We start from the raw sequence: 5513 nt of genomic DNA on the forward strand, positions 1-5513 counted from the left end.
AAGTTCCTTTTTGTCATTTCAAATGAAACCAGATTAACGCTTAACTCAGTCCAGCAGAAAAAATGACATCCCTTCTGTGAATCTACTGCCCACTGTGTGCTCAAAAGGAAACCTGCCATCCGGAGCTGTGTGGCAACGAGTGTCGAAGATGCCCGCAGCCTCAGCGTTTCTTGTGGTAATTAAATACTCCGTGTGTTGCTACACGAAGACGAATGTTGCTTATCGCTGTAAACTCAGTTGAGCTGTTTTAATGGGGTTTCTTGCTGCGATAAAAGTACTTCATCTACACTGATAGTCTAAAAATCAAATCGATGGCCAGCGGTGTGTTCATCGAACCACTCTCGTTATTAGTGTTAACCATTCCATTCTCAAACAATGCGCGGTAAAAACTAATACTTCATCTTTGTGTGAGCCCTTAACCCCTAATTTTATTATCCTAGTTTCTCCCTATGTAGGTGTGCGACTTCGATGTTTTCTTGTTTTCGCCTTCGGAGGAGAATGTTGGTGAGTGGAATTTCGTGAGAAGTTACAACGGCACTGAAGAATAAATGTCAAAAATCCGCCTCAGTTGCGAAATGTTACTGGTCTTTACCCTGGTTTTAGCTACAGTTATCTAGCATCCTTCAGAAGCATGCAATAAACTAATACATGCCATGAACCATGGACCTTGCCGTTGGTGGGGAGCCTTGCGTGCCTCAGCAATACAGATAGCCATACCGTAGGTGCAACCACAACGGAGGGGTATCTGTTGAGAGGCCAGACAAACGTGTGGTTCCTGAAGAGGGGCAGCAGCCTTTTCAGTAGTTGCAAGGGCAACAGTCCGGATGATTGACTGATCTGGCCTTGCAACAATAACCAAAACGGCCTTGCTGTGCTGGTACTGCGAACGGCTGAAAGGAAGGGGAAACTACAGCCGTAATTTTTCCTGAGGGCATGCAGCTTTACTGTATGATTACATGATGGCGTCCTCTTGGGTAAAATATTCCGGAGGTAAAATAGTCTCCCATTCGGATCTCCGGGCGGGGACAACTCAAGAGGACGCCGTTATCAGGAGAAAGAAAACTGGCGTTCTACAGATCGGAGCGTGGAATGTCAGATCCCCTAATCGGGCAGGTGGGTTAGAAAATTTAAAAAGGGAAATGGATAGTAGTATGAAGGCTTTCACGACCGGATGACATATCTTCTGGTAAACCTTCCGGGATGTAAGGTCGTGGTCTATGAAACTCTTCAGCTCCTAACGTTTCGTCCAGAGCTGCGCTGGACATCTTCAGAGGGGTGTTTCTCCTCCGGTGAGTCTTGCCGACTGATGGGTCGGACGTCTGAGAGCGACTTATGTATCGTAGAAAGTGGGCGTGACCAGAGTTACACGTGATATGCAGAGATAACCTTTGTCAGAGATAAAACTTAACTATCGATCGTAATCTCGTCACGGATAAAACTGTCTAGCAATTCTGTAGTGCTACTGTCCAAATATCACTAAGTTTCATGATCTCTTCTTTCCGATTAAAATTATCCCTATGTTTATATATTTCAATTGCTTCTCTACAAAGCCATGGGGTTCGTCGTCGTAGATAAAACTTTTGTTTCGGAAAACTTCACTTGATGATTTCCTGGCTGAAAAGCGTGTTCTGCTACAGCCGATTTATCTGTTTTTCCTAATCGGCAAAGACTTCTGTGTTCTTTTAACCGTGTATTTACGCTTCTTTTTGTTGTTCCAATATAAGCTTTACCACATGTACACGGAATTTTATATACGCCACTGGCTGATAGAGGAGCGCGTTTATCTTTTACAGACCGAAAAACATGACAAATTTTCTTTGTTGGTCTAAAAACAGGTCTAATATCATGTTTACTTAAAATCTTTCCAATCTGATCCGTTACTTTCTTTATAAAAGGGAGAGAGACTGTATTCTTCCATCGTTTTTCGGACTTGTCCTTCAGATTTTTGTTGTTTGGGTGCAGAATTCTGCTTACTTCTTTCTTTGAGTAGCCATTTTTCTCAAAAGCGTGCTTCAGATGTTTTAATTCGTCGTCTAGATACTCCGGCGTGCAAATCCGTCTGGCTCTGTCAATGAGACTTGTAATCACACCTCTTTTTTGTTTTGGATGGTGGTTAGAGTTTTTATGTAAGTATCTGTCTGTGTGCGTTATTTTTCTAAAAATGTTTCAAGCTTCCATCCGTCTGTCTCATAACTAAAACATCCAAAAACGGTATTTTATCATTTTCTCTCTCCATGGTAAACTGGATTCTTGGATTTATATTATTAAGGTAATCACAAAATTAGCCTAAGGCTTCTCTACCATGTGGCCAGACCACAAATGTATCGTCGACATACCGATACCAGCGCGATGGTTTCTTATCAGCTTTTTCCAAGGCTGACTGTAAGAATTTCTCCATGTAGAAATTAGCTACTGCAGGACCCAATGGGTTACCCATTGCTACGCCATTAAGTTGTTCGTAAAACTCATTATTCCACTGGAAATGACTGGAAGTAAGACAGTGTCTGAAAAGAGCAGTCAGATCTTCCGGAAAAATATCCGTTATAAAATCCATAACTTCATTAACTGGAATCATAGTAAATAAAGATACTACATCGAAACTTACTAAAATATCTTCAGGAGTCACAATTAAACCTTCAATTTTCTCTATAAAATGACGTGAGTCCTTTATATATGAGTCCGTTTTTCCAAAATATGGTTGTAAGCGAGTTGTTACATATCTTGCTATTTCGTACGTAGGAGAATTGATAGTACTAACAATCGGTCTCAGAGGTAGGTCCTTCTTATGTACCTTGGGTAGGCCATAGAGTCTAGGACACATAGCTTCAGTCTTCAATAAAGCTCTTTTTTCTTCTTTTTGAATAGAAGTGGCCGATTTTATCAAATTATTTGTTTTCCATAGTACGTTGGCTGTAGGACCTTTAAGTTTTTTGTATTGTCCTGCCGTTAAAATTCCGTGTACATGTGGTAAAGTTTATGTTGGAACAACAAAAAGAAGCGTAAATACTCGGTTAAAAGAACACAAAAGTCTTTGCCGATTAGGAAAAACAGATAAATCGGCTGTAGCAGAACACGCTTTTCGGCCAGGAAATCAAGTGAAGTTTTCCGAAACAAAAATTTTATCTACGACGACGAACTATTACCCACGGCTTTGTAGAGAAGCAATTGAAATATATAAACATAGGGATAATTTTAATCGGAAAGAGGAGACCATGAAACTTAGTGATATTTGGACAGTAGCACTACAGAATTGCTAGACTGTTTTATCCGTGACGAGATTACGATCGATAGTTACCTTTTATCTCTGACAAAGGTTATCTCTGCATATCACGTGTACCTCTGGTCACGCCCACTTTCTACGATACATAAGTCGCTCTCAGACGTCCGACCCGTCAGTCGGCAAGACTCACCGGAGGAGAAACACCCCTCTGAAGATGTCCAGCGCAGCTCTGGACGAAACGTTAGGAGCTGAAGAGTTTCATGGACCACGACCTTACATCCCGGAAGGTTTACCAGAAGATAAGGAAATGGATAGATTGAAGTTATAGTGGGAATTAGTGAAGTTCGGTGGCAGGAGGAACAAGACTCCTGGTCAGGTGACTACAGGGTTATAAACACAAAATCAAGTAGGGCTAATGCAGGAGTAGGTTTAATAATGAATAAAAAAATAGTAGTGCGGGTAAGCTACTACAAAGCATAGTGAACGCATTATTGTGGCCAAGATAGATACTAAGCCCACACCTACTACAGTAGTACAAGTTTATATGCCAACTAGCTCTGCAGACGACGAAGAAATTGAAGAAATGATGATGAAATAAAAGAAATTATTCAGATAGTGAAGGGAGACGAAAATTTAATAGTCATGGGTGACTGGAATTATAGTGTAGGAAAAGGGAGAGAAGGAAACATAGTAGGTGAATATGGATTGGGGCTAAGAAATGAAAGAGGAAGCCGCCTGGTAGAATTTTGCACAGAGCACAACATAATCATAACTAACACTTGGTTTAAGAACCATGAAAGAAGGTTGTATACATGGAAGAACCCTGGAGATACTAAAAGGTATCAGATAGATTATATAATGGTAAGACAGAGATTTACGAACCAGGTTTTAAATTGTAAGACATATCCAGGGGCAGATGTGGACTCTGACCACAATCTATTGCTTATGACCTGTAGATTAAAACTGAAGAAACTGCAAAAAGGTGGGAATTTAAGGAGATGGGACCTGGATAAACTGAAAGAACCAGAGGTTGTACAGGGATTCAGGGAGAGCATAAGGGAGCAATTGACAGGAATGGGGGAAATAAATACAGTAGAAGAAGAATGGGTAGCTTTGAGGGATGAAGTAGTGAAGGCAGCAGAGGATCAAGTAGGTAAAAAGACGAAGGCTAGTAGAAATCCTTAGGTAACGGAAGAAATATTGAATTTAATTGATGACAGGAGAAAATATAAAAATGCAGCAAGTGAAGGAGGCAAAAAGGAAAACAAACGTCTCAAAAATGAGATCGACAGGAAGTGCAAAATGGCTAAGCAGGGATGGCTAGAGGACAAATGTAAGGATGTAGAGGCCTATCTCACTAGGGGTAAGATAGATACCGCCTACAGGAAAATTAAAGAGACCTTTAGAGATAAGAGAACGACTTGTATGAATATCAAGAGCTCAGATGGAAATCCAGTTCTAAGCAAAGAAGGGAAAGCAGAAAGGTGGAAGGAGTATATAGAGGGTCTACACAAGGGTGATGTACTTGAGGACAGTATTATGGAAATGGAAGAGAATGAAGATGAAATGGGAGATATGATACTGCGTGAAGAGTTTGACAGAGCACTGAAAGACTGAGTCGAAACAAGGCCCCCGGAGTAGACAATATTCCATTGGAACTACTGACGGCCGTGGGAGAGCCAGTCCTGACAAAACTCTACCATCTGGTGAGCAAGATGTATGAGACACGCGAAATTCCCTCAGACTTCAAGAATATAATAATTCCAATCCCAAAGAAAGCAGGTGTTGACAGATGTGAAAATTACCGAACTATCAGTTTAATAAGTCACAGCTGCAAAATACTAACACGAATTATTTACAGACGAATGGAAAAACTAGTAGAAGCCAACATAGGGGAAGATCAGTTTGGATTCCGTAGAAACACTGGAACACGTGAGGCAATACTGACCTTACGACTTATCTTAGAAGAAAGATTAATGAAAGGCAAACCTACGTTTCTAGGATTTGTAGACTTAGAGAAAGCTTTTGACAATTTTGACTGGAATACTCTTTCAAATTCTGAAGGTGGCAGGGGTAAAATACAGGGAGCGAAAGGCTATTTACAATTTGTACAGAAACCAGATGGCAGTCATAAGAGTTGAGGGGCATGAAAGGGAAGCAGTGGTTGGGAAGGGAGTGAGACAGGGTTGTAGCCTCTCCCCGATGTTGTTCAATCTGTATATTGAGCAAGCAGTAAAGGAAACAAAAGAAAAATTCGGAGTAGGTATTAAAATTCATGGAGAAGAAATAAAAA

The sequence above is a fragment of the Schistocerca serialis genome, chromosome 12, assembly GCF_023864345.2.
Source record: "Schistocerca serialis cubense isolate TAMUIC-IGC-003099 chromosome 12, iqSchSeri2.2, whole genome shotgun sequence".
NCBI classification, from domain to species: domain Eukaryota; kingdom Metazoa; phylum Arthropoda; class Insecta; order Orthoptera; family Acrididae; genus Schistocerca; species Schistocerca serialis.